Source organism: Triturus cristatus, chromosome 1_1, assembly GCF_964204655.1.
Source record: "Triturus cristatus chromosome 1_1, aTriCri1.1, whole genome shotgun sequence".
NCBI classification, from domain to species: domain Eukaryota; kingdom Metazoa; phylum Chordata; class Amphibia; order Caudata; family Salamandridae; genus Triturus; species Triturus cristatus.
The window spans coordinates 14302292-14319167 of NC_140579.1; positions in this window are offsets into that span (position 1 = coordinate 14302292).

A 16876-nucleotide genomic window follows, 5' to 3' on the forward strand; every position below is an offset into this window, starting at 1 on the left:
GGATCCATGCCTCAAATGTAATTTGTGAACCTCTCAATAGGTCCTCGAATGGCCAGAGGTGTTATTGCAATAAATGCACAGATCGGTCTGTTCCATTATAGGACAGTGCCTCCTTCTATGACAAAGCTGCTGATCCACCAGGCTGACGCGGGAAGCATGAACTGGTTCTTGCTACTAATTTACAAACACAAACCCTAAAGGGAAGTTACGCAGACTTATTTTCATACCAGCTTTCAGGAGCCTTTCAAAAGTAGAAGACAGATATCAAGGGGAAGTGAATGGTTGATTTAGGAGATAAAGCTCACAGTCATCTTCAAGAAGTGGTTTATGGTTAAATATATGCGTACCTATCTAGCTCGCCCTCTAGTACATGACGCAGAGCCTATTTTGAGCCGGTGGGGAGGAAAACTTATTTTTCTTTATCAGCCTTTGCCCCTAAGCACGAGAGAGACAAAAAACACAAACAGGAGAAAGATCAAGAACGTGTGAGCGGTTGAAAACAGACGTGGACGAGTGAGATCTGGGGCAGGGAGTGTGTGGTGGTCCACGGAAGGGGCAGGCTTTGGAATCAGAAATGCGCCTCCTTGGCATTTTGCACCGCTGACATTTGGTAGCTTGCAGGTGTAAATCTTTGAGCCCCAGCGCTTTTCCTGGGGCAGAGGCTAGCGCACAAAAGGGTCACTTTCAGGGTAGATAAGATGGCAGTGGTGCAAGTGGTCAACAGGCAGTCCGCAAGGGATGAGCAGGTATTAAAGTTATTGCGAATATTCATGTTGAGTTGCTTAAAGTACGACATTCAGTTCAGAGCAAAGCAGGGTGAGTAGTGTGCTCGTGTGACTGCAGAATGAGGTACAGGGTGAACAGCGCAAGTGCACTGTGAGTGCAGAGTGATCACTGTGAGTGCAGGGTGAGCAGGAGAATGTGAGAGTACATGGTGATCAGTGTAAGTGCATTGTGATTGCTGTGAGTGCAGGGTGAGTGCAAAAGTGAAGGGCGAGAATGAGGAGCGAGTTGTCTGAATGCAGCGTGCCTTCCCAAACACTTGAAGTAACTCAGCATGTTATTGACGGGGGCTAGGGTTTTCAGATATAAGTTAAACTATTGCTATTATGGAGCTAATAAGAGATCGAGGGTGGCAGAAATAAATAATGTGCTGATCCTGCAACAAACTTCCAGTCCGGGCAGGGGGCCTGAGCAGAAGTGACCTCATCTGTTTTCAGGTGTGTTTTCTTTAATCTAAGTAAGGTTAAGAAAACCTGCCTCTGTCAGAGCCCCCCCACCCTTCTTTTTATAAAACTTTGCCGAAGCAGTGTATTACGGAAAGACAATATGCAAACGTTGGCCACTTTTTTTAGGGTACCCGGACCGATTTTTAATCCCAATCCAAACCTGTTATCAATCATACACCCAAAGTGCGCCCAGAAACCTCGTTTTTTCATTTTTATTTAATGCAGCTTTATATAGCACAAACTTTACCAAAAGGTGTCAGAGCGCTTTACAAAAGAACCAGGCAAGTTACAAAAGGTAACGTAACGTTGTGAGTATAAGCGCTATATAATGACAAAGAAGTAGCTACTGAATTAACAAAGTGCCTTAGGTCCGTCATATGGAACGTGTCAATAAAAGCTAACACAATACTTAAAAAAAACATCTCTATTAACATCTGCCCCACGTGTTGCCTCTTTAAAAGGCCGACCAGCCTGTGACCTTGAGCACATCTACGAAATCATGCCTCAACTGGCAGTGCCATATCTCATCAATGAAGGCTACCCTCTTCTCCCGTTTTAATTTCCCACCTTGACTGACCCCCTCCCTCTGCCCCAGTCACCACGCTGGAGCCCCCCACTTTACAACCCCTCTTTCATCTCACACTCTGTTCGCATCACACTGTCTTAAGGCCACGGTGCTATCTGCCCTCATTATCCGCTCTTATCAAAGCGCTTTTCATGTGGGGATCAGGGCCGCGCCATTAGGCAGATTATGGCAGTGCTCCAAGCGGCTGCGCGAGCCCCAGCAGACGGGCCTCGGGGGGCCCAGGAAGGACACACTCCACATATTTCAGGGACATAGAGAACGGACAAAGGATTTTCAGGGTGACCGAATAGAAGGGTCACAGGGATCCCCAGAGGTGGTGCTGGGTGGGCACAGTAGGTGGAGGTTGGGGCGTTATTAATCCTGAGCCTCTTCAAGGTTTAGTGTGGGACAGGCCAGCACAGCACATGAGGGCTAGGGGTGCACAGAGGCGGAGCTTCCGGCCCGGAGGTGGGGATTCCGGCCAGTGGCGGAGATAAGTCATGGCCGAAATCTCCACCTCCGGGCCGGAAGCTCCGCCTTTGGGCCGGACGCTGCGCCCCCGGGCCAGAAGCTCTGCCTCCGGGCTGGAATTTCCGGCCCGAGTGCGGACGTAAAGTTAGTAGTCGTAAATCCATTCTGTGAATACCAAAAGTAGTAAGTGCATTCTGTGTATACAAAAAATAGTAAGTTTAGGATTTTGTCTTAAGTTAATTCTGTGAATCGGGCCCCTTGTTCTGAGTCCTAATTACAGTTTCCCTGTACCAATAGGCCATTACTTTCCCCGGTGCGTGTTAGGCACAACCTGCTCTTATTACCAGTATTTCTTTTCTGGATCTCTAAAGCCCTGTTTATAAGTCTTTGCCTCCATGACTCCTTGCCATCTCTGTTGTTACCTGAGCTAGAGCTAGTGTAATACCCGTCTTCAGTTTCTGTCTTCATTTCTTTAATATTATATGTTTTCCTGCTCTTGAGCTTTGTCTGTCCTGTATTCCGGTTATTCTTTGTACTCTGGTTTCCTGTTCCTTTCCAACAGTGCTCCACTGAGTATTGCAGTTCATATCTCTTTACAGTGTGTGCTCTAGCTTACTCTCCTTGGTGATCCGGTAAGGGAAAGACTTCTATTATTGCTCCTTTGGATCCTTCTCAGTCTTAGTGCTGTTGTCAGTGTAGGTCCATCTTGCACTGAATACAACAGTTTCTATAATAGAACGCTTAACTATGACTTTGCTGTAAGATTGTTGTTGAGAGCAATTATCTGGCCACCAAAGTGCTGGAGAGAAGGAGATGTTAATACCAATCGGGAGGATCTCCGTTTTACTCGAGTTGCATTTCAAGTGGTTGTTGTCCATCCATCGAAATACACCTTGACAGGTAATGTGACCGGCCGAAGTTGGGTTGTATCATTGCTTCTGTCACATGTTCAGGATCAGGCCACTGGTAGCAATCCACGTTCATCCCCTCTCCTCGCAAATACTGGGTTCACCCCAATTGTGCCCCTTCCATTACAAAAGGTAAATTCAACACAAGTATTATAATCAACAAATACGGCTCCAGGGCTATGTTTAATGCATGCTGATTTATTTCATTACAATGGTGCCCTCTGGACACCATATCTAACAAAATGGTTACATTCTATTATTTTACATTGAAGTGGCCAGCGTCTTGAAAATTGTCAGTAGTCATTCTAATGTATAACACGGCAACAGGGGAGACCCGAACATTTACTGGTCAATATCTCCATAGTTCTAACATGAAATGATGCGTCTGGTTCCGGGATGGGGTTATTTTAACACCTCCTCGTGCAAGATAATGATCGGAGCCTAGTGAGTGGATTTGTGCTCTGAAGCTAATACTGACGAAATATGCTGATATTAAGAACTGCTGCATGTATGCCGTGCGTGTTGATCTTAAAGAGGTGTTGATTCCTTTGATTGGCTCTGAGGAAAGACGGCCTGGATGTTAACATCGAGGCTGTGGATTTTAGCGTCATTATCTTGTTGCTGCAAGTGTAGAGTGATTACTGTACAGGCGCCCTGTTTGCATGAAGCGTTCCGACCAGTAAAGTATCGCTGAGGTACGTGGCGCAGCATTAACACGCAAAAAAGACCCTGGCTTAAATTATCCTCTTGTTCCCTGAGCATTTCCAAAGAAACACAAGTGTAAATTAAGTTTACATATTATAAAAGTCTCAGTGCTCTAAAACAGCGGGACACTCGGTGCCTCTTTAATAAAGGTTAAACTTGGAGCACATTTACAGCACATTTTTTGGTTGTTTACTTGGAAATATACATGTATTATGCATGCGCACACACATACCTCGTTACCATAAACATTGCCCCCGGGTCCCAGCTCGTTGTTTCCGACTGGCTCACTTGAGGCCTGCAGCGTCGGTGGCAAGCAGGGGCAGGCTGCAGAAGACCACGAGCAGCAATTCTTAAATTATGGTCTCCGTCTCACTGCCTGGGACCCCACTGGCCGCCTGACCTGCAGGTTACGCTGTCCTGCACATGCCAATACTGGCCCACCCTATGCCTCACCCTGAATGCTGAAAACCACGCAGCTGCGTGCTGCGCAAAATGTCATCACGTGGGAATTAATTTAAAAAAGTACGTTACAGTTACAGACAGACCCTGCTGTCGGCAAATGTACTGTGCGACGAGGGGCCCCTGGAGCTCGGGGGCCCCCCCGAAATGCGGGGGCTGCGGGGGCCTGTGCTACGCCCCTGGACCTTAGCTGCAACACTTGCTTTGAAACTAAAACAGATCAGATTCTATATCACTGGCACTTTTGGTTACCTGTTCTTTTAACCTCTTCGCTGCGGCGCAAATTCCGCCGCAGCGCTCCCGCAGTGCTGGAGATTTCAATCTCGGGCGTGGTCATGACGTCTCCCGGCCGTCGTGCGCACACGCCCACTCATGATGTCATGAGCATGGAAGAGGTTAAAACTGTGCCTTGTGTCTTTTAACTCAACGTTTCTAGTTTTATACGCTCAAATGCTATCTATGTTCACTTAGTTCCTTTCAAGTTGTTGTCCCTAAATTTAAATGTCTGACCAGCGGTGGAGCTTTTTTTAGAAGTGGAATGTTTCTCCAATTCACATATAGAGCATTCCCTGCCTTCTGATGAATAGGAAAGCTTTAACATGTGGCTTTCTTCCTGTTGTGTGTTGTAAAATATATGCTCCTTTTCTCTCTCTATTTCTGCCTAAGTAATGTAAAGGGTTGGGGCCATAGGCTGCCATCCAGTAGTAAGGAACATACAGACAGTATTAGGGTATCTGGAACTGGCCCTGGGAACGTGCGCCCAGACCCTTTTATTAGCAGGGTCACATGTCCTGTGACACCTGTAATGGATGGGTGAGGGGTGGAAATGTAAGGTAGCGAAAGAAGACAGAGGCTAGAGTAGTTCAAATTATGGTGTCTGAGACAGTGTCCTTGTCTTGGTGCCCTCACACACCCCAAAGGATGTCATGCTTCATCATTGGGCAATGCTCCACATCGGGCCGGCGCTGCAATGCCCTACGGGTCCCCCGAAAGGTCACTTTATCGGAGATCTTTTTAAGTGATAATGCCGTAAGGGTGTGTGCAGGTATGCTGCAGATCGGAACTTCTAAATTCTCCCTACTTCCACGGACAGAGTAATTTCACAGTCATACGCACATACACTCACCATACGCTAGGGCCCATCATTCCAACATTCATTCTATTACTCTATCCACACTGAACATATGAGAGAACCTTCCTAAATCAATCTGCATCTAATTTGAGGTCAATGCAACCTAATTGATTTGTCTCGAGTCATGATTTAAACAATAAAACACATTTGAGATCTCAATAAATGACAAAGAAAGAACCACCCGACACTGAAATTCAAACAAGAATGATTTATCTAAAATTAGTTCAAATGGAAAAGTCATTCAATTGCAAAATCATTATTCTCATAATTACCTATTCTGGCTAAATATTCTCTAAGTCAGATCAGGTCTCCCGGCAAAGTAACAGAGTCTCTTGAGTTGCCGTCAGTCAGCATCGATCCTCTTGTACAAATGTTCAGGAAGAAGTGGCCACAGACCTCTCTAGCCTAGAAATATTTATACTAAAATTTACATAATAAAAGATACAACAAACTCAGAAACGTCGGTTGAGCAGAGCGAGCAGGAAAGGATGTTGGCTCGCAACATTTAGAAAAATAGAAAAAGCTCCGCTCCTGGATATCTCAAAAATAAAAACACGGAAATAGGAAGCACAAACTAATTTTGCAACATCCATGGATGCTCTCCTCCGGAATTATAGTGAAGCCACCACAAGTTATCAACTATCCATTGTGCCTCCAAGGATATCTGGCGACAAGCCCAGAAGTGCTGTCCTTTCATAACTCTTTGGCTTCCATCAGAGGCCGAGGTCACATTTTCAACCATATTCAGCGAGGCCTCTCTTCATATTTCATCTACTCAAATGCAGGCTGTAGATGTCGGCCATTTTCACAATAGGCCAAAGTGGGCAACTTAATTAAAAAGAGACATAAACAACGTTACTACATCGTAATGATTATACAGTGTTAATTCCCACTAATACCCTTATGTGTATGTAATTAACTAGCCATTTGCGACATAAATAAGCATTAAAGCATATTATTTTAAAGCGCAAACACATAACAAATAGCACATAAGCCACACTTATTTAATTAATTTGCTCACCAACTTAGTTCACTTATTAATTTAGCCATGCAATTGCATTCCCACGTGTGATTTCTTACATTAGTAAGGTTGGTTAGTTAAAATACTCAATAAACTTGGTATTTAGTTATTAATCATTAGTAATTTTAATTATGACATACAAAAATATAAACTGATGTTTGGGTTTGAATAGAAAACCCTGCTCCAGCAATCCCCCCTTTGGTGATATCTTATCACCACAAAAATCCAACCCAAAAATGTAATACCCCTTTTAGGAAAAGTTCATATGTCTTTTTGTATTTATACTACACACCAGTCTCCCTCTCATCATCTTTTTGTTTCTAGATACATGCTTTCCCTAAATTCTTCTAATTCTATTTCTTGTGGGTCTCTTTCTGACCTCTTTTGTCTCTTTTTAACATTTTCTTTTGTTATCTTCTTTTTACTTCTCCTGTATTTACAACATAAGCACCCTAATCTAAGAATCAATAAAGCAACAATCACACATGTCAATGGAAATAATATTTTACCAAACATGGTACTACCTATCTTAGCAATAAAATTCTTAACAGCAATCATCTTATTGACCATTTTGGTCCAGATACTTTCAGCTTCCAGTGGTACTAATTCTTCATGCAAATCAGTAATATTTTTGATATAAACTTTTAGATCTCTGCTTTCGTCAGGAATGTAAGTGCAACAATGTTGAACTTTCAGCATTCCACAGACTCCACCCTCCTTGGCCAATAGAATATCAAGGGCAAGTCGATTTTGCATAGACATGGCGCGTATGGCAACCATCTCCGTATTCACCAATAGAAACCCTCCAGCGGTACTTGTCGATAAGCGATCCACCACTGTTGACAGTTTCCGAATTCCATATGCATTTAGTGAAATTCCCACTGCTGGTATTAAAGCTCCAAAAATATCTCCTACAATTTCTGACCAAGTTTCTCTCTTAAAGCGTGTTAGTAGATTAATTTGTTCTGCATCTTCTATTCTATCCATGTGAAAAATCTTTGGAAAAACCAGGCCAACATAACATGTGCCATACCAATGGTCAGGCAACCTGTAATAAGCCTTGTTCCCACAAATATAATACACTCCCGGGAAAACTGGATCTTCTCCTCCTCTGAATCCCCATCCCGTTGCAATAAAGTATGTATCATGGCACTCACTAGTCCCAACAAAATAATTATCATATTGGGATTTCTTTCTGGTAATGCATAGTTTACCCTTCTGTGGTGCATCCAAAGCCAAAGTTGGTCTGGCTCCATTTTCCAACTTCTTTCCCATCTCAATGTCCCACATTGTCTCACTCATTTTATATCCTCCTGCCTTTTCATGCATACCCATTCTTCTTTTCTCAACCATGTCTAGAAAAGCTTTTTCCTCTTCCTTCAAACTACAAGTTAAATTGTTTCTAAAAATGTAATCTAACGTTAATTCTTCTGTTTCAATAAAAATCTCACCTAAAATGTTAGCTTCTTTAGCAGGATTCAGTTTTTTATTCATAGGCAATTGCCCAAAAATGTTATCCTTATTAGACATCTCATAATCTATTTTCCCTAACAAATAGAAAATACTACTCAACACACTACAGGAAATTCCATACGTAGCTGGTAAATGATGATAAGTAACTCCCTCTGAAACAGAGGCAGGTAATTGCATACAAACGTAGCAATCCCTTACTTCCATTGTCTTCACATATTCATACAATAATTTTGAAAAAACATTGCTAGAAAAATCATTAATTGACCTATCCTTATGTATGTATATATTACTAATTCTAGTTGGTACTACTTTCTGTGAACTTTTCCCTATGTTAGTCATATTCTCAGTATGTATTCCAAAAGTGTCTACTGTAACTCTAAAAGTAACTAATAAGGCAAGCATACTCCATAGTAGCATTAATAATCCTGTACAGCAGCAGCACATCCTGCACCATCTTTTCAAGAAGGTACATCTACTTTGATTATTCTCTGTGTTAGCCATATTACTACTTTGGCTGTGTCTTTTGACTTAGCCTCTACTACTCCACTACTGAATCTTTATGACACTAGATCGTTACAATCTATAAATTTTAGAGCTCTTTGTCTTCACTCTTCTCCAAGTGACTCCTTTAGTTCATTCAATTTGGATTTTCATCACTCTTCACTTCTTCTTCAGCAACATCAAATTGTATCAGATCCTGAATATCCTGAACATCCGACTCTTCTCCAATGTCAGTCAAGATAACTTTCAGGATTCCAACAGTTTTCTCTTCCTCAACCACTCTCTGTAAGGTCCCCTCTGGGTTCCCTTGACTTTCTGCCTCTTCTTCTTCAGACAGTGCCACATACGTCCATTCTGGTGACCTATACTTCTGGTTGGGTTTTCTGATTCTTTTGATCCCTTCTGGTTCCTTTGATTCTTTCTGTTTTTCTTCTTTCGCCTGATTTTGACTTGACACCTCGTTCACCTGTTCAGCTTTTGATGAATTCACTCGTGTCAGTCGATATCTCAGCCTCTTTATCTTGTTAGGCCAAAGATCTCCTTTTACACTTCTTTTCTGTTTCACTTCTCTATTATTTCTTTCTCCAATCCAAGTTCTCTTTCTCAGAACTCGACCCTCTGGTATCTCATTCTCACTCTCATCCGATTCTGTCTTATTTGTCTCTTGTTCAACAATGATTTTCTCTTTTCCCACAGTCTTCTTTTCCACCGATTGAGATTTCCCTACTTCTGACCCTCCTCGAGTCTCCGACACGCAATCTTCTTGCTGTCTACTTGTCCCTTCACCTAGCTTATCAGGAATGTTCCCTACACCTCCTTGGGGGTCTTCCGCAATCTGTCCCTCTCTATCTTTTTCTGACCCTACTTCTTCAGAAGTAATCTCAGGTGGATTCTCAATCTCCTCATCTGACTCAGGTGTAGTCTCTGTGGAATTGCTCTTTTCTCTTCGTTCTTCTCTTCCTTTTCCACTGCTTGTTGAAACTTCAGGCACTTTCCCAGAATCTGAACTCTCTTCTGAGGTTCTCAATGTTCTCCTTGAAACTTCTGGAGCTTCTTCTGGGAAGAAAAAAGAATCACCTGACTCTCTTTCCAACTCTCCTTCCCCCCTTTCAGGATTCTTTTTTCTTCTCACTGTTTCAGTGTCTGCATCATCACTGGAATTAGACTCTTCAAAATACTCTTTCCCAGTCCCTTCTTTTGGATTTGGAACTCTCAAAGTATGACTGGCATGAACCCAGTTCTTCACTCCAGCACACTTTACAGCAGTCGTCGTAGTCAGAATGACTTGCCTTGGTCTTCCCCACCTTGGAACCAAGCAATTTCTTCTTCTGTGTACCTTTATCCTCACCCAGTCCCCTGGACTTAGATCATGGGCTTGCTTCTTTTCAAGTGTGGTGGCGTCTTCTCCAACCTGGTGAAACACAGAATGAACTGCGTCAGCCAGGCCTTTACAGTAATCCAAAATCATGTCATCAGTTATTGTCATCAACTTATTGACAGGTACAAATGCATGACGCATTGCACGTCCCATCAAAATCTCATGTGGACTCAAACCAGTAGTTCTATCTGGAGTAGACCTAATAGTCATTAGCACTAGAGGCAAGACATCAGGCCATTTCATTCCAGTGGCTAAACACATCTTACCAATTCGGTTTTTTATTGTGCCATTCATCTGTTCAACAACACCAGAAGCCTCTGGTCTGTATGCACAATGTAACTTCTGCTGTATGCTCAATGCTTCACAAATCAAACTCATGAGCTCATTATAGAAGTGTCCACCTCTATCTGACTCAATAGTTACTGGAAACCCGTACCTAGGAATCAACTCTCTTAACAGCAGCTTCGCCACTGTTATTCCATCATTCCTCCTAGTTGGGTATGCTTCCACCCACCTTGAGAACAAACAGACTACCACTAGAACATACCTCAATCTATTGACTTGAGGCATTTCAATGAAATCTATTTGCATTCTGGTAAAAGGACCTCCTTCTCTGCCTATTGTTCCTAGGCTCACTACTGTCTTTTTTCCGGTGTTGAATTGTTGACAAATCAAACATCTTTGACAGATGCTCTCTGCAATCAGCCTGAACATTGCATTGTACCAGGTCTGCTTGAAGGACCTAATCATAGCATCCCTCCCCAGGTGTCCCTGGCCCTGATACATTCTTGCCATTGTGGATAACATTGAATTTGGCATGACTGGTCTTCCATCTCTATAGATCCAAACATGATCTTTCTCTCTTGGTGCACAACCTGCTTTGATCCAATCCCTCATTTCCTCATCACCTGCTTCATCCTGCAACTGCTTCACTTCATCCCACGTTTCTAGGACATTAGTAAACATCACAGAACAAAAAGTCATTTCCTTCTCTCTTCCCTTGTTAATTGACTGATTGTTCTTTGCACAATACTGTGCTATGTCATTTGCGAATCGGTTACCAAGGGTAACAAAATCATCTCCCTGTCCATGAGCAGCACATTTTACAACTGCTAACTCCTTAGGCAGCTGTATCGCCTCAAGCAATTTCCCAATCACTTCAGCATTCTTTATTGGAGTTCCACTCGAAGTCAAGAAACCTCTCTGTAGCCAAAGCTGGCCAAAATCATGAACCACTCCAAATCCATACTGACTATCAGTCATTACAGTCACTCTCACATTTTTACCAATCTTGCAAGCCTTTGTCAGTGCCACCAATTCCGCTACCTGAGCAGATTTAACTCCTTTCAAAGATGAAGCTTCCATAACTTCCGAAACTTTACACACTGCATATGCTGCACTCAGCACACCTTCTTCTGTTCTCAGACACGATCCATCCACAAACAGCACATGATCACTCACAGGTAGTGGCAGATCTCTTATGTCTGGTCTTGGCTTTGTACAGTAATCAAGCACATCCAGGCAGTCATGATCAACATCATCTCTCACACTCACATTTTCAGCATCAGGCAATAGTGTTGCTGGATTCACATTTACACATCTTTCAAGAGTCACATTTGATGCTCCCAGAATGATTTTCTCATATTTAGTCAGCCGACTATGTGACATATATTGAGTCCTGCTTCTTGTCAAAAGAATTGCCACATCATGAGGTACGAACACCCTTACAGGATATCCCATTATTATACCCTCACTCTGTTCCAAGCTTCTGCATGTAGCAGCTACTGCTTTCAGGCAACCTGGCAAACCCACAGCTACTGGGTCCAGTGTTGATGAGAAGTACGCAATCGGTCTCCTCAGACGTCCATGTTTCTGGATTAACACTGAAAGTGCACATCCATTTCTCTCACTGCAGTACAGCTCAAACTCCTTCTCATAGTCTGGCATTCCTAGAGCAGGTGCTTCACATAATCTGCTCTTCAATTCTTCGAATGCTGCCATTTGTTCTACATTCAATTCCAAGGGGTCTTTTATTTCACTTTTGGTCAACTTAATCAGTGGCTTTGCTATCAGGGAAAAGTTACTTATCCACTGACGACAGTAACCCACCATTCCCAGAAACATTCTTACTTCTCTCTGGGTCATTGGGGCTCTCATTCCTCTGATAATTTTGATTCTGTCAATGGTCACTTTTCTCAGACCTTTTTCAATATTGTGTCCAAGATAATGAACTTCTTTCTTGCAAAACTGCAATTTAGCTGGAGATACCTTTAACCCTCCATCAGCCAAGTGATTCAGTAAAGCTATGGTATCTACTTCACAAGCTTCACGTGTCTTCGATGCCACAAGTTGGTCATCGATGTACTGTACTAGTACTGAGCTTTCAGGCATTGTCAGACTCTCCAAAGACTTCTTCAGCAACTGATTGAATATTGAAGGACTCTCTGTATACCCCTGTGGGATTCGGCACCATGCCAAAATACGCTGGCCAAACCGAAATGCAAAAATCGGCTGGCTGTCATGATGCAATGGAATTGAAAAGAAAGCATGGCACAAATCAATTACTGTGTACCATTCAGCATCATGAGGAATCTGATACAAAATCACTGATGGATTTGGCACAATGGGACAACATGATACCACAATTTTGTTAACTTTTCTCAAATCTTGCACTATCCTGAACTTCCCATTAGGTTTCTTCAAACCCATTATAGGTGAATTACATGGGCTACTCAGTAACTCTCTCAAAACACCTTGCTGGATCATCTTGTCAATTATAGGTGTTATTCCCTCAATTATTTCTGGTGTCAATCTGTATTGTGGGATATTAGGGTAAGTAATTTCCTCCTTCACTGTAATTTTTACTGGATCTACATTATTCATCAATCCCACATCCTCTCCAGTAAAATCCCAGACTACTGTTTTTACTGTGTTTCTCAACTCCTGAGGCAAATCGTCTGGATTAAAGACAGCATATGTTCCAACAATTTCACTTTCTCTATTATCCAGAGTCATCCGGTATAAGACATCCTCATCTGGTGTCTCAAAGGCTATTCCATCCGGAGTACAGAAAATTGTGCAATTCATCTTACACAACAAGTCCCTACCTAGCAAGTTCACTGGACTAGTGTCGCACACCACAAATCTGTGCATATCAGAAAATTTCCCTATCTTTACTTTTACTGGTTCAGTAAGACGAGTCTTAATCTGTGTATTAGACACACCAACCACTTGGATTGCTTCGTCCGAAAGAGGAAGATTCTTTATATCTGCTGACCTGACAGTTGATCTCGTTGCTCCTGTGTCTACTAAAAAAGTAACACTTTCCCCATTTACTTTCCCATCTACAAATGGTCCTGCCTGGTCTATTTCTACAGTTGCTCCAAGTATGCACTCTTCCTCCTCTCTTCGGCACCGTCAGAAGTCCCCTTCAGACTCACTCCCCTCATTCTTTAACCAGTATTGCTGTACTGAATTTGTACGTCTCGGTTTGTTTACCTGTTCTTCATTATAGAATCCCGAGTCTTGATAGTACTTCTGGGACCCTCTGTTCCGCGGCAAGGGCGGTTTCGGCTCTTGACTCTGCTGCTTAACAACCTTCTGCTGTTGCTGCTGATGATTACACCCCTCGTTCTGCACCTGTTGATTCAAGGATTTATTCTCATTACTCACTAATGGTGGATTCGTACACTCGGATCTCCAGTGTCCCAATTGTCCACAGTTGTGGCAAGGGAACTTTTTCTTTGCCTCCTCAAGATTTCCCTTTCCCTTTCCAGTACCAGTACCATATCTGGGCCTATTTCCTGGATTATTCGCTTGTTCAACCAGCTGTGCTTCTTGTCTTTCTGCAACCTTCACCTGTGCCCACATTGCTTTTTCCTTCAGCTTTCTTTGTTTCGCTTCTATTTCATCACTGAAGTCCTTCGCATGTCTCAAGATCTCATCAATCTTCTTACTCTGCCAATCAACTGTATGTTCACGAATCATTTCACTGATTTCAGGTCTCAGGCCATATACAAATCTGTATACAAAATGACTCAAATCCTTGTCACCCAGGTGTTCATCTCCACTGAACTGTTTAAAAGCCAGTATCAACCTTTCATAAAAAGCATGAACTGATTCTTTCGCTTCCTGATGTGTTCGATCTATCTTAACCCAGTCTGTCTCTTTAGGGGGTACCTTATTTTTCAGGAACACTATAACCTGCTCGTATTTTCTCATTACCTCCGGATCTGGAGCTCCTGTCTTTGGGCCTCTTGGATACTCCTTAGCATCTATGACTATTTTACACTCAGCCCACAAATCTGCGGGAACAATTATATCAAACAGGCTATTCAGGTCAATCCACAGCACTTTTGACAATTTCACAAACCTGTCTACCTGCCTATACCACTCGACGGGCTTTTCTCTCAATCGAGGGAAATCATTCGTAAATGACAAAATATCCTGTCTGGTCCATGGAACATGTACATATCCTCCTCCAGGAATCTCTCTCATAGGATAAGCATCCACTGTCTTTTCTTTTTCTCTCATGGGAAATGCTGTATAAGTCCTGTCCACTGAATCTTCCCTTTTCTTGTACCACCTATCCTTCCATTTTTCCACATCACCCCATTTTCGCAATAAGGAAATCATTTCCTTAATCTGCCCTGTTCTGCCAACATCATTTAAATTCTCAATGTCCTTGTCAGAAAAGTCCACTCTGTAAGGCTTCTGCAAAGCTTTCACTTTATCCATGTCAACTCCCATTTCACTCGCTATTCCTTTCAACCTATCATGTGTACTTTTAGCCCTCCAGGTTATGCTGTTGCACATGAATAACAACTCTCCATCATGATGATTTTTCAACATTTCTATAGGAATTGTTCCCGCAATAAGCTCCTCCAGTTCTATGCGCAACCTGGCTACATCCATTGCCTGAGAATCTTTATCCTTCTTTTGAAGAACTTTCAACCAATCATTCAAATCCTCAGCCGTTATTTCTGTATATTTTTTCACTGTACTCACTCTTTCTACCATCCTCTGTGGTTCCAAAATTGACCCTCCTAAACAACCAGTATTCAATCCTGAATTAGGCTGTACATCTAACTCATCATCACATCTGGTATGCCTCAACTGATTTTCTCCCGTCCTCATTCCTGACTCTCCCGAAGAACCAGCTAGTCCATTTCCCACATATGGAACTGTTAAACCACATTCACCCATTCTTTGCTTATCAAAAATAGGCATGACCGGACCTATAGTTACAGGCACTGTAACAGCTTCTAGATTCTTTGTCAACTCTCTAATTTTCTCAGTCAATTCAGATGTCGTCCTTGCTAATTCTCTGGTTTTCTCATCCCCAATTGCATTCTCTCTCTCTCGCTCTCTCTCCCTTTCCCTTTCCATGAAAGAGCTACCACTTTTCAGATCAGGTGTCACAAATTCTGTTTTAATTATTCGTAAGGTATCTCTTATTGGTGTAGCAACTGGTATTCTCACTTCTGGTTCTGGTCTATATGGAGGTGGTCTCTTGTACATCATATCATCCAAGACTTCATCCTCATAGTCATTCGTCCCATACCTCCCTGTTTCTACATTATGTACCTTTTCTGTACATTTCCTCCCTTCTGTTTCCTCAACAGTTCTCACAGGATATAGTCCCTCGGTCATGCTAGCATCACGCCATCTCCTCATGATGAGTCTCACGATCATATTTCCTCCCAAACATATATCTATAATTTCCCCCAGACCTCTGTTTTTCTCGCTCATGTACCTCATCTTCCCATTCTACCAATGCCTCAAACTGTGTCGGCCTTGGTCTTGGTTCCAGACACAACATTTTTTCCCGTAAATTTCTCAACACGGCCAGATTAAATGAACCATGTTCCGGGAATGCTAAAACACCATCCTCCTTAGTGTACTTAGCCCAATTGTCTAACCATATACAGGTATGATACCCATATTTCGCAACCATGAAGGATGCAGGGGTTCTTGTCGGAGGTAGCAATTCACCTTCTCTAGTTATTACTTTCTTATCCTTGTCGAACCACTTTTTAAATTTTACCGAACAAGGATTTCTTCTTCTTTTCCTCCGCTTGGTAATACATTTTTGCGTTTGCCACAACCCTCTAGTCCTTTCCGCAACTGTACGATCCTTTGTCCAATAACAGCGCGACTCACACCAACGCACCAATCCCGGAGCGTCTACGACACCCTGTACTTCTTCCAATCCCTGCGCGGCTCACACCAACGTACCAATCACAGCGCTTTCGCTGTTCTAACCCACTGTCCAATCACAGCGCGGTCTTTCTGACGTCAGCAGTCGTTGCAGTCGCTTCTACTCCTGTCTCCTGTCACTCATCTACCCCTCCTTTACAAAACCTTCTCAGTAGACTCTGTTTCATATTCTACAAAATCTATTAGTTACAACATATAAACATCTCCATTGTCTGCTTCGCTAACCACAGAATAGTAAAGAAAAAGACCTTTCTCACAAGAATCCCGCCTTTCCCTGAAACAGCGCTTACCTCTGTTCCACTACGGAATTATTACTTTCGTTGACACAGTAGCACATCCCTCTACTCTGCCCTTCTAACATGCATCCATTAACTGTTTCCTCCCGGACTGTTCCTAGGAGCTTTCACAATTAACTAAATGCCCATACATTCACGCACTTTCATACCAGAAAATGTAGTGCATTTACACAGAATCCTGCCTTTCCCGAGAACAGCGAACCGTCTGTCCTGCTACAGAATTATAACACACGTTAACTAGGCAGCGCTTACCTCTGCTTAGTCCTTCAAACAAGCTCAGAGAATATCTATTACTTCTCCAGCGGTAAGCTTTAACGGCAAACCTTACGGATCCCTGGGACTTAAGATTAGAGTTTCACAGATAACCTTTGCTTTTATATACACTTCTCTTATACAAGAAATATCTCTAATAGTAACACACGACGATGTCACTGATTCCGAACCCAGACAATGTGACGCGTAACTTCAATTGTCACACGTTTTCCCCTGCATGCGTACAAGGCCAACAATCCCGTCTTT